Raw genomic sequence first — 13617 nt, 5'->3', positions numbered from 1 at the left:
AGACAAAAAATATGTTTCTTACACCACACATAAAAGTTACCATTTTAACCCTTTTTGAATGTATAGTTCAGTGGCATTAAATACATTTACAGCATTGTGTAATCCACACTACTGTCCATCTCCAGAACTTTTTATCATTCCAAACTGAAGCCCCCTACCCACTAAATAATAACTCCCCATTTCTCCCTCCCCCAGCCCCAAGTAACCGCTATACTACTTTCTGTCTCTATGAATTTACCTATTTTAGGTACCTCTCATAGGTGGACTCATACAGTATTTGTCCTTTTGTATCTGGCTTATTTTGCTCAGCATAATGTTTTCAAGGTTCATCCACGTTATAACATGTATCAGAATCTCCTTTTTTAAGGCTGAATAGTATTCTCTGGTATGGATAGACCGCTGTCTGTTTATCCATTCTTCCATTGACGAACATTTAGGTTGTTTCTACCTTTGACTATTGTGAATAATGCTGCTATAAACGTCGGTGTATAAATAATCTGTTTGAGTCTGTTTAAAAGTAAGTTTCAATTATTTTTACCTAGGGGTAAAACTGCTGGATCTTACGGCAATTCTATGTCCTTTTTTTTTTTAATTGCACCATTTTACATTGCCACCAGCAATGCACAAGGGTTCCAATATCTCCATATCCACACCAACACGTGCTATTTCCTGGTTTTGGATAATAGCCATCCTAATGAGTGTGAGGTGAGGCGATTCTCCTTAATGGTTAGTGATTTCAGCATCTTTTCATGTACTTGTTGGCCATTTGTATATCTTCTTAGGAGAAATGTCTATTCAAGTCTTTTGCCATTTTTGGAATTAGGTTGTCATGTTGTTGTTGTTGCTCTTGAGTTGTGGAAGTTCTTTGTGTATTTTGGATATTAGTCCTTTATCAGATATATGATTTGCAAATCTTTTCTCCCATTCTATGGGCTGCCTTTTCACTCTGTTGATAGTGTCCTTTGACGCACAAAAGTTTTAAATTTCGATGAAATTCAATTTATCTATTTTTTTCTTTTGTTGCCTGTGCTTTTGGTGTCATATGGGTCAGAGAGGCTTTGATTGCAAGTGACAGATGTAAGTAGTTTAAGCAAGAAAAGGATTAGTTAATGTAAAGAAAAAGTCGAAGGTAGACCTAGACCAGGCATGGCTAAATCTACCGGTGCCGTCATGTCATCAGCGCTCTCTTTTTATATCCTTTCTCCTGACTTCCTACTTGCTTCCTACATTCTCACCCACGTTCTTTCTAGAAGCACCAGGCTTCCATGGCCCTTGCAACTAATAATTCTAGAGGAAAAGGGAGAAAACCTTTCATGCTGGTTCCACCAAAATTCCTGGAACAAACTTTAATTGGTTTCCTCTAAACCAATCACTGGTAAGGGGTCTGTATGGATGCTCTAGCTGATCGGCTCGGGGCCAGGCACCCACTTTGAATGGACAAGATTACCATGCAGTGAGGGAGGGAGCTCCCCATGGCAAGAGATGCTTGACAGGCAAGCGTTCCTCCCCAGAAGAGTTCTGGGAAGCTGATGGGCAGCTGTGGTTAGGAGGCTGTGCTTAAAAGGGCATCCCTGGCCTCAGACTTCCCATGGGAACCAGTGGGAGAATTAGAAGGAATCCTTTTAGTTGGTCCCTGAAGACTTCCTTCCCCAGAAGGAGACAGCACTTATGGGGCCCTGTGACTAGTGTGAGGGTGAGCCCAGGCAAGTTGGGTCCCAAGAAGGTTGGGCAGAGAGCGGAGGAGCTAAATTCCCCTGCCGCCTGAGAACCTCCCTATCCCAGTCCTTCTGTATTGTAGGAGCTTAGAATGTGTGCTTCTGGAGCCACACTGCCTGGGTTCCTAGCCCAGTAGCTGTTCTTTCTACTTGTGCTACCTTGGGTAAGTTAGCTAACTGACATCTCTGTGCCTTAGTTTTCCCACTTGAGGTATTAAATGGAGATAATACCAGTCCTACCTCCCAGAGCCATTGTGAGGATTGGAGTGTTGTACATCTGGCACACAGTAAGTGTTCAGTAATTGTATTACTAGTAGCATTAGTTTGGGCCTCTTTTCCAACCACATTTGCTGGTATATTGGCAGCTCCGGCTGTGTTCTTCAACACGCCTTACCCAGCCTCAGCCCTTACTCTTCCCTCTGCCAGAGATGCCTGTGCCTCCATGTGCACTTGGCCTTTCCATTGCTGCCTCCCCCACTGAGCCTCCCCTCCCTGCAGACCATCCCTCCCCGCCTGGGCTCCTGCAGGACTCTGGTGCACTGATGCCTGCCTCGGATTATGGGTCTTCAGGTCCCTTGTCTACACTGAGCTCCTGAGGGCAGGACATGGATCTCCCCTGTCATTGAGCTAACAGCGGGAGTGTGCCAGCTGCAGAGATGAAGAAAGGGCCATCCAGCGGCAGAAGGAACACGGAGTGGGGACTAAAGGCATGGCTGGTTCCAGGAACTAAAAGTAGCTCCTGGCCTTGCAGGTCGTGCACAAGGGACAGGGGTGAGTGCTGAGAACAGAGATGTCAGCAGGGCCCTGGTTTGCCTTTATCCTCAGTCCCCAGGGTGCCGCAAAATGCTCAGGCAGGGGAGTGATGAGGTCAGACTTTTGCCGAACAAAGATCCCTCTGGTTGCAAAAAGAAGATGGACTGGCTGGGGAGATGGAAGACAGAGCTTTGGGTGGATGTGGTCTAGGCTGTGGCAGGGACCACAGGATGAGACAAGGGCACAGTTTGACAGATGTAAGGATGGAACACAAACAGGGCTCGGTGATTGATTTCAAGTGGGGCCTCAGTTTTCCCACTAGGGGAGTGGCAATGGGTGCGCGCGGCCCCACTGGTCTCTCTGGGTGAGACCGGAGGATGGCAGGCACCTGACACTGCACACCCGTGCAGCCCCCTATCCTCCCCCCGGTCCACCCCCTTCCCTGGGGAGGGTCTAGGTCAAACACAAGCCCAGACACTCAGGAGGCTTGGTTACGTCAACAGGCTCCAGGGACCGGAGCCAGGCCTCTTCACCAACCCCACACTGGGAGAGCTGGTGGGGCTGAGGACAGGGGCCTGGCCTGGCTGAGCTGTGCTGATGAGATCATCTGACTCCCTTGGGCAGGGTGGGGTCTGGCCCAGAGAAGGGACCAGCCGAGGCCCACGGTTCCCTGGAGCAGACGGTACGTGGTTTCTTCCTGTTTTGTCCTCCTCAGCTGTGCCTTGCAGAGACACAGGCTGGTGTGGAAGGGGAGTGTGCCCTGGGAGCAGTGCCGCCCACAAGGGCCGGGCCAGGGCCAGAAGCTTGTGCTGTAGGAGCTTTACCCCTCACCAGCCGAGTCTCCTCAAGAATCATGAATTCACGGGGCGCCTGGGTGGCTCAGTCGGTTAAGTGTCCAACTCTTGATCTCTGCTCAGGTCATGATCTCATGGTTCATGAATTCGAGCCCCACGTCAGGCTGTGCACTGCCAGTGCAGAGCCTCCTTGGGATCCTCTCTCCCCCTCTCTCTGCCCCTCCCCTGCTTGCGCTCTTTCTCGCTCTCGCTCTCAAAATAAATAAATAAACTTAAAGAAAAAAAAAAGAATCAGGAATCCAGCTGCCCAGTGGCAGGGCCAGGGCTAGGACCCAGCTATTCCATCTCCCACACCTGACACCCGCCTCAAGGTCCAGAGAGCTGTGTTTATCGCAGGAGCCGAATGCCTCTCTTCTCTGGGTCTCAATTTCCTCAGCTGAAAAATGGGTGTGAGGGAGAAGAGAGAACTCAGGAAGCTCTGAGGGCTCCCCTCCTCAGTTGGAGAGGAGAGGGCCTACATGGGCCTGGCAGGTGGAGCCAGTTATCCTTCTGGACTCTTCATCTACCAGAGCCACATCCTTGCTTCCCCAGGAGAGGAGTCAGACTGAAGCAGCAGCCTTGGGAAGAGGGTAGAGGGGCACAAGGCCCCCATGGACTCACTCAAGGGCTGTAGGCCATCCTCTTGTCTGCTCTAGGGCTCAGATTCCTGGCTGTGACCTGAGGACTGGACCAGGGCATCACTGGCAAACTGCCCACTTTCCAATCTGTCTTTCTAGTACTCTGGCTGTCAGGGCTTGTGGAGGGCTATGTAGAAGAGGGGCAGAAGGCTGCAGTGAGTCTAGCATTCAAGGCCCCTGATTTGGCCCTACCACACTAGCCCTGGAGCCAAGGCCCCACTTTGTGCCCTACTGTCTCTGACTTGGACTCTCACCGCATCCAGTCCATCCTCCATCTAGCAGCACGAGGGACCTCCTAAATCTCAAATTTGATCACACCTCTACCCTGCTTTATAAACCATTGAGGGCTCCTTGGCTGGCACCCACTGTACAAAGGCCAAATTTGTAGCCTCACGTTTGAGAACTGTTGACACCTGCCTCTGATGGCCTCCCAGCCTCACCTCCTGCAAACACAAACGTTTGCAGGTACCTTGTGCCCTCATATCTCCAGCAGGCCTCTCTGCCAGAAACACCCTCCCCTTCCTTGTCCACATTCCAACAAAGAATCACCTCCTCCAGGGATCCTTCCTTGATACCCTAGGCAGGCATAAGGGCCTCCTCTGTCTTCCTGGAGACCCCTTCATCTGTGTTTTCCACCAGCTGGGCCTCCTCAGGGATAGGGACCAGAGCCCAGTGAAGTCCCTGTACATTGTAAGGCTTCCTGAAAACGCATGTCAAAAGAGTGAATGAATGAAAGAATGAATGAATGAATAAGCAAAGGCTGCAAGTGAGGCCGTTTCTCAGCTGGTCTGTGATAAAATTATAAGTAATAAAAATAAAGCCCCACTGAGTGAATACCCACTTGCTCCAGATACTGGGCTGGTTGTTCTAGATCCGTTGTTGAGCCCCAACAATGCTGTGAGGTGGGTGCTATTGTCTCTACCTTATAATTAAAGACACTGAAACTCAGAGAGGTGAAATCACCTCTCTGTAGAGCCAAAACAGAAACCAGGCCTGCAAAGTGCCAAGCTTTGCAGAGGGAGAGGTGATGTGTGGCACAGGGGTGCAGATGCCAGGAACGGGCAGTTGGATTTCACTTACACTGGGGGGTGGATAGGTGGGGGGAGGGGGGCGGGGGGGCGTGTATGGGACCATATGGGAGAACTGGAATTAACCAGGTTTGAAGAAATCTGGGTTTTCCAGGGATCTCTGAGCAGAGACCTGTTCCAGAGTGGATCCTTGGATCTCCTATGACCAGGCATGTCACTGGGGTAGCTTGGAGAGCTTTTGCCTGCCACCCTCACCTGCTCCCTTATCAATAGCCCCTACTACTCTGTGATGTTTCCGCAAACCCATGTTGTGAGTGCTGCAAAGTGTCAGTTCCCTCATTTACCCCCCACCAGAATCCCCCAGCTGCCACCTAAACAGATGTTCTGGAGGTGCTACTTCCCGCCCTGGACCCCACCCCAGATTCCCAGCAGAGTCCGGGCCTATTCCTGGAAGCCACAGAAACAGCTCCCTCCCTACCCCCCACTCCCACCCCCAGCCCTGCACCAGGGGTCGGGGAGTGTCAAACTGAAATGACCTCACAGCGACCTGTTTTTTCCCCAGGGCCTGTCATGTCAAGGTCACCCCTGAGATTTCCTTCGGATAGAGATCAAACGGTCACTGGTTCCCATGGTCCCATCTCACCAGCCTCACCTAGAAAGATAGGGTGCCCACCACCCTTCCCTGAGCTGGCCCCAAGGCTCCCTGCTCTGGTCTGCCCTGCCCTGGGCAGACTGTAGGGCTGTGAGAAATGAGGGCAGAGTGGGAGGATGGGAGGCAGAGGACTCTTGGACAGGCTGGACTGTGAAGGAGGAAGCACAGCTGGAGGACCAGAGGATGGGGAGTGTTGTGGGCTGAGCGGAAGCTTTGGGCAGAGGGTGGGATCCGCACTGCAGGAGGCCGCCTGGGGTCCAGGGGGAAAGGGGAGACCCAGGAACAGATTCAAGGCTCTTTAGGTGGCCAGGAAGTTGAAGGAGGCCCCTCTGAAAGGGTACACTTTGCTTTGAAGGAGGAGTTGAGGGCTGTTGGAGTGGAGGATAGGACTGACAAGAAAGATGGGGCAGAGGCTTGGAAGAGATGGGAGAGGGACCGCTTCAAGACAGGCAGAAGTTTGGGGACTCAGCCAAGTGGGGTGGTGACCCAGTTGGTGGGGGTCTCAGGGCCCTCAGGGCTCTCTGCTGAGTCACGTCCTCAACCCCACAGGGCAGGACTAAGTGGTCTGTTGGTGCCAAGAACAAGGGATACAAACGGACTGGTTGTGTTCACAGGAGTCCCGGGTCTTGCACTAGAGCTCCAGGCTGGCAAGGGAAAGGAGAGGGGCTAGGAAGATGCTAGCCCAGGGTTCTGGAGGCCTTCATATTAGAGGCCCCAGTGCCAAGGGAGAGATGGTTGCAGACTGAGAGGCTCTGGGAGGACAGCAGGATGGGACAGGGCCAGTGTGGGAGTGGTGGGGAAAGTACCAGGGAAGACCTCACACAGGGCAGGAGGAAGAGACAGGCAGCCCAGCACCACCAGGCCATGTCCCGTTCACCCTTCTCAGCTGGGACTATTCGCAGCCTGATTCTCATATACACAGCCAGATAGAGGCAGCCCAATGGGTGGCTTTGAAGTCTCTATCAGCCTCTAATCTCCAGTAAACATACTCTGAGTACAAACTGTAGTTTGCAATACAAGCATAATGTCAAGCCTAGTTCCATATGCCCCCAATCAGATTTCCACCCCAAGTCTGCTCTGTGTAGATATTCTTGAGTCACCCCTAGAAATCCATCCATCCAACAATTTGTCACTGAGTACCTTCTATGTGTCAGGTACCATCCTAAGCCCTGGAGATGCAGTAGTGAATAAAACATAAAAACGCCTGCCCTGGTGGAGTTTATGTTCTGATGGGAGGAGGCAGACAATAGCAAACAAATAAAATATTGGGTTAGAAGATGGTAAATACCATGGAGAAAAATACAGTGGAGAAGGGCAGTAGGAAGTGTGCGTGTGTAAGGTGGGAGGTTACAATGTTAGCTAGTGTGGTAGGGGAAGGCCTCATCTAGAACGTGTATGTTTGCGTGGCCACCTGAAGGAGCTGAGGTCTGTCCTGTGTTCTTCATACACACGCCACGTACAACAATACATTCTGCGACAGGAACTGCCTGTGTCACCGCTGACCTCCCACATTACATTCAGAGCCAGGCAGTTGCCCTGCCTTTGATTTCCTCATCCCAGGTCACCCCTCAGATACCTACAAAGCACAGCTCCTCCCACACTAGGTCGGGCACAAATGAGGCCCCAGTGCTACATGCTTGACATTTGAGGGTGAGGATTTGGGGTTTGGTGGAAGACATTCTAGAGGACTGAAGACCACTTGGCAAGATTCTAAGGCTGCGGGGGAGACCTCAGTTTTATCTTCCCAAAATGGTAAGAAGAGACTGTGCTCCAAGCAGAGGGTTTTGTCTTCAGATTTGGAAATGGTCATGGCTCTCTGGCCTCATGTCTGGTTTATGAGCTCCATCACTAGGTTTCCTGGGCCTGGACATGAGCACTGGATTTGGCCAATGGGAATGAAGACCAGCTCGTGAATAGTCTTGGGACAACTTCTGCAGTGCCCAGGGATTTGGGGGCAGCTGAGCTCTGTGACCCCAGAGGCAGGACAGACTGGGGAAGGAAAGTAGTGACTAGGAGCAGATCTCAGGGCTTGGTGTGATGAAGCATGTCTTCCAGAGAGCTTTCTCATGGTGGAGTGTAGCGGCCTAGGAGAGATGGAGTGAGTTCCCTGTCATGGGAAATATGCAAATGGAGGCCAGACAAGTCCTGTCAAAGAGGCTTCAGAGAGCCTCCTTCTCTGAGGGGCTGGGGAGAGCTCTGGGTCAGATTCCCTTAAGGCCTCTCTGGCCCTGAGAGTCTACAATTCAGAGCCCTGTCATTGACACACTGGGTTCTGGGGTCCACTTGGGTCCCCTCTCTCTGCCAGGTGGACTTGGGTGCTGGGGATGGTTAGAGCAGGGCCGGGGCAAGGGAGCTGCCTTTCATGGGAGTTGAGAGGTTCTCTGGACTTCCTCCATACCCAGACCCTACCTGTGAGATTTGTGGACAGAGCCACCTACCTTTGGGGCCTCAGTGTCCATCTGTGAAATGGGCAGAACCATAACGTACAACAAACACTAAGGCAGTGGAGGTGGTCTGCCCTTCCTGACAACTGAAGGCTGGGGGACCCAGGTAGGTGCAGAGGTGCTACTCATGCAGCCATTACCTTCATTCCCCCCTGACCAGGCTTCCCTGTCATCAACCGAAACAAAGATTTTTTTTTTAATTGAGCCAGACAGCACCAAGGACGGTGCCTTGTGGCTCACCTTTACAGACTAGGCTTCAACATTTCCCAGTGCCTCTTGGGAGCTAGAGCCTGTGTTGGCAAAGGCAAAGCAGACCTTGTCCCCGATTCCTAACAAAGTTAAAGAAGGGAGGGAGTCTGACTGACCTTGACAATCAGGCTGGTCTTCTTTTCTGCCCTGACTCTTGGCCCCCGTTTCTGTGTCCTCTCTCAGGCCACTGTGTTCCTGAGAGGCAAGGTGGCATGGTAGATATACTGTGCACCTTGGGCAAGTTCCTAATCTCTCTGGCCTCGGTTTTTACACAGAGGAACGTTGCCTCTCTTCCTGAGCACAGCCTTTATCATTATTCAGATCTGTGTCCTAGTCCTGGCTCACCACTCCTCGCCATGTCACCTTGGGCAAGCCACCAGCCTTCTCGAAGCCTATTTCTTCATCTGTAAATGTGGATAATGCAACCCACCATGCAGGGCTGTTGTAAAAGCAAATGAGATTTTGCAGTAAAAGCACATAGCTTGGTGGCCAAGAAACTACACAGCTACAGTGAAGTAGCTCGGCAAGGTGAGCCTTGGGGAGGTGTAGTGATCTCCTCAGGGTCACACAGCAAGTGGGTGATGAATCTAGGACTAGAAGCTGGATTTCTAGCTTTCCACACTCCTGCCCAGGAGCTACTGAAATGACACAGTGGTTACTCCAGGAGCTGCTGGAGGAGGGGCTTCCCTCATGGGAAATGAATTGGGGGGCTTCCCTGGCAGCCTCCATGGGGACCAGGCTTGACCTGACAGCCCTCCAGTCCCTACATGCCCCTCTGCTGGTAGCCTTCAGGTACATGGCCAGTTCCAGCCTTCCCTGAAAGGATGTTAGGGTTCTGGGGCTGACCCTGTGAACATGGGATGTGGAAAGAGGAGAGGAGACGTGGAGGGGGAAGTGCAGGTCTATAGGGAGGACTCCTGATTTTAAGTGACAGAATCCTAGGTCAAATGGACTGAGGCAAAAAGGGAATTTATCAGCTCAAGCTGTCAAAAAGTCCAGTGGAAGGTGAAGCTTCAGGCATAGCGGGAACCAGGTACTCAGTATTGTTCTCAGGAACCGTGTGTTCCCAGTTCTCAGCTCTGCCATCCTTGGTTTTATTTTGCACGGTCTCCTTCCTGCTGGTAGTATCATCCGTGCATAGGACAGTTCCTGGCATACAGTTCACCTGGCCCTAGAAGCTCCAGGCTCACTTCCTACCAGCTTTGCAAACCCAGTGGAAAATCTGCCTCCTTCCCAATGTTCCAGCAAAATCTCCAAAATTGACTCTGAGGCATCCAGGGAAGGTCACTCATCCACCCCTGAGCCAGTTATAGGGCCTGAGAAGCCCACTCTTCTCTCATTGGCAGATCTAGGTCACAGATCCAGCACCCCCAGATTGTCAAGACTTGAAGAGGGGAAAGGGGATCCCCCAAAAGAAAAACAGGAGATGGGGCTTTCATCGTGAGAGGGTGTGTGGGAATTGGATGAAAGAAATTGCAGAGGAGAATAATGACTGCCTGCAAGATGGGCCAGATAGCTGGATCCGGGTCATCTCTTCCCCAAAACACTGGAGCCTGGTTATCTGGGAGGACGGGTGGGTCCTAAAGTCACCAACAGAGGCTGTCAGCCAGCTGCACTCCTTGCAGGTAAACAGCAGGTTCTTGCTTGAAAGGGAATCCAAGCGGCACACCTCTACAGGGAGATAAAAAAAAAAGGTGTGTGGGGGGACAGCCTGGGGGTCCAGGCAAAGAACAGAGACCCTCTCACACTAGCTTCAGGGAAGAGGGCATATTGGAAGGTGCTGGGATCTTCCAGAGCCCCCAGTGGGAGGTGCTGCGGCCCATGGGCACGGACTTAGAAAGCTGGCACCATGGACTCTCCTTCTGTCAGGGGCTGCCCCATCCAGTTCCCCAGCCCTGAGGCTGCCCTGTGCCTTCTCAGCCCTGTGCCTGCCTAGGTCATCATGGTTTTTGACCTCTTCATTCACATTCCCGAGAGACAACCTCTTGCTAAGTTTGCCAAGCCTCAGCTTCCTCATCTGTAAAGTGGAGGTGGAAATGTGAAGGGTAAATGGGCTGTGGCATTTTGCACAGTGATGGTGCGGAGTCAGTGCCCAGTGAAAACATCTGTCTGGATTGTGGTGGGGATTACATGAGCTCACTGATGGGTCTGGCTCAGAGTAGTGGTGCAGGAGATGCAAGTTCCCTCTTTGCTCAGCCGGCAGAGGCCAGAGAGAGACTAAAGGAAGCAGCCTCAACTCCCAAATTCCCCGAAGCTTCCCCTTCCTTGCACTCAAAATGGCTGTTTCAGTTCCAACTTTAATTCTTGTTGAGTAGGAGGTGAAAAGGGGAAGTAGAAAAGGGAAGAGAAATCAAGTTTCCTGCCCTCCTTGTGTCCTTTTCCTACCAGATTTGCCTGCTTTTGCAGCCAGCCCAATACCACGGGTGGGACCAAAACTCCACCTGGACTGGGGGGCACTGCCCCTGCCCCCCATCCTCTGGATGCCAGGAGGCTCTGGCATCAGGAACCTGGCCTCGGGCTGGCTTGAGGCAGGCTCCAGGGGGCACTCCTGCCCCGGGCTGGATGCTGCTGGGTCAGGGCTGGATTGGTGACTGTGGCAGAGCATGTAATGACCCTGTAAGGCAGGCACCAGGACTAGCCCTGTTTATCACGTGGAGACTCAGGCTCAGAGAGAGTAGGTGGCTCGCCCCAGGTCACACAGTGAGTTGGTGATGGATCCCAGTCTGTCTGACTCCTCAGGGGAAGGAAGCTGGGTCTTGACCCTTCTCATCCTGTGCCCTTGCTGCTAAACTCACAAGCCTGAGACCAAGCAAGGGGGTTTCCAGGCCTTGTTTCCCAGCAGGCAGGCAGGCCAAGGTTGGGAGGCCTCTTCCCACATCCAGCCTGGTCTGGGCTGGTTCCTGGCTGGCTGGCAAGTGGTGACTCAGTCTTCCAGCTCCTGCCTCTGGCCTCCTCATCCTTCCAGATATGAGGTCCTTGGAGCAGGGATGGGGAGGGAACTGCAGAGTCAGCTAAAAGGGTATCCCGAGACCATAGGATCCAAGCAACCCAAGGAGCATCAACCCTTGCCAGTTCTTCCTTCCATCTATCCTGAATCGCTTCTGCTGCAGGCACAAACCGATCCCATGTGTTGCCTGAACTGACAAAAGGAAACTGGCAGAGTGTGTCCCCTCTATGGAGTGAGGGACTTCAATGTTTCTGCCAAAGGTGTACCTGGAACGGAGCTGGGTGGGTGGATGCCTGGTGTCAGGGCAACACTCCCAAGGCCTCTACCTCAGATGAACAGGGCTGAACACTGGCCCCGTCCCCCTGCCAATGTCACCACTAGCTCCCGTGAGCCAGATTGATCAGGTGAGGCTCTGAGAACAGGATATGAGTGGATATGGGACTAACAAATAGGAGAAAGGCTGGGGAGTGGGTCAGGAGAAACTGAGGCTGGGAACCCAGTCCTGAGGTCGCTCAGTGCCAGCCCCAGAAGGGAGGCCCTGGCTGTGTGCCGACCTGCCACACAGCCCCCACCCCAGGGCGGTGGTCAGAAGGCTTGAACTGGCCAGCCCAGGCAGTCTGCTGGCACCATCTCATGGCCAGAAGCCCTCAGTGCAGGGGAGACGATCCTCTGGGAATTTCCTGGCTTGGACGTCTAAGCATGGATTTCAGGGGAACCATGGATAAGGGGTTTGTAGAGTTAGAAAGACAGTATTGAAGTGTCACCTGGCTGGGACACCTTGGGAAATTCGTTGACTTCTCCTGAGTCTTACTTCTTTCATCTGTATAAGGGAGAGAATAACCACTGCCACCGCCTGCCGCCCACCCAGGGCTGCAGCTAAAACATCCGGCAGCGGGCAGACTATTAGGAGATGACACCGGGTGGTGAGGACCCAGGAATTGGTGCACGCTGCCACGGGCTGAGGGAGCCCAAAGTGGGGGCATTTAGGCTGGGCCTGGAATTGATTCATTCAGTTAACAAATGTTGATTGAGTCCATACTGTGTGCCACGGCACCTCACCTGCATGGTTTCGTTTATTTCTTACAACAGCCTATGTGGCAGGCGCCAGTAATCATTCTCATTTTACAGATGTGAAAACTACAGGAAGGATAAGTAGGGCTTATTTGGAAGGCATCCCGGGCAGAGGAAATAGCACAGATGTACGCCTCAGGGCTGGAAAGCCTGGTGGGGAAGGGCTGAGGCTGGACTTAGGAGCCCTGGCAGGCTTGGGAGCAGAGCAGGGGCACTTGGGCTCTGTCTTGGAGGTTTTAAACGGGCCAGCCCCCTCAGGCCTCAAACTGGGCCCTTCTTCACACAGCTCATCCCCTGCTACACTATGCTTCATTTCTCCCACAGGATAGGCTCATTCCCTGCCTGCGTGCCTCCTGCCTAGGGTGCTCTCTTCACGCTTCATGTGGCCAAGTCCTCCTGGCCCTTTAAGTCCCAGCAACAGACATGCCTTCTCCAGGAGCCATTCCAGGTCACTCCTTCCCATGAGCCCCGAGACCTGAGCTCTCCCACCTGGGCCCCAACCCTGTAGCAGGAACTCAGACCCAAGCCTTGCACTGGGGCTGACACCCCCAGGAAGCCCTCAGGGCTGCTCCCATTCTTGGGGCAGACACTGTGGCGGGAGTGACCACTGGAGATTGTCCTAGGAATGAAACAAATGACTGGTTTCTGGGCGAAGGCCAGGCCTCCTTGCCCTCCTGAGCTCTAGCACCACTAAAATCAGATCAGAAGGTCCACACTTTCAGCTGGCAACCTCTTAGCACAGCCCTGAATAGGCAGTAGGTGCTCAATCCTTGAACAACTGACCAAAGTGTTCCTCAGCAGTTCAAACCTGAATTTCCTCAGCTTGACCCAAAGTTTTGGGACCAACTCAGTTCCTCAATCCCCCTGTCTATAAAATGGGTTTGGGTGTGAGGGCAGTGCTCACACCTGCCAGGGTAAAAAGGGTCCTCCCTGTCCCTGGCAGTTCATCCTCACAACATGCTGGTGGCCACTACGACCACATTCTGCCAAGGAGGCTCAGAGAGGGGAAGGGGCTTGTGGGTAGGGGCCAAAGTAAACAAGAACCTGGGCCTCAAGCACCCAGGGCAGTGTTGTCTCCCTGCGTGAACTTGTCCCCCTCTCGTTGCCCCAGCTTCTCCCAACCAAAGCCCACCTCCTCCAAGTCATCCCTGCAAATGCTGCCTCTGCTACTGGAGCTGTCCTCCTTGGAACAATGAGAAGCCGCCTCACCTCCTCTGGTCCATCCTAATAGCTCTGAGTCTTGGTTTGGGAGTAAGGAGGGGCTGTAAGAGGGCTTGGCACCGGCAG

The sequence above is a fragment of the Panthera tigris genome, chromosome D1 (genome assembly GCF_018350195.1).
Source record: "Panthera tigris isolate Pti1 chromosome D1, P.tigris_Pti1_mat1.1, whole genome shotgun sequence".
Lineage (NCBI taxonomy): Eukaryota > Metazoa > Chordata > Mammalia > Carnivora > Felidae > Panthera > Panthera tigris.
The sequence above is the reverse complement of the archived record's forward strand: the minus strand, read 5'-3'. Positions refer to the sequence as shown.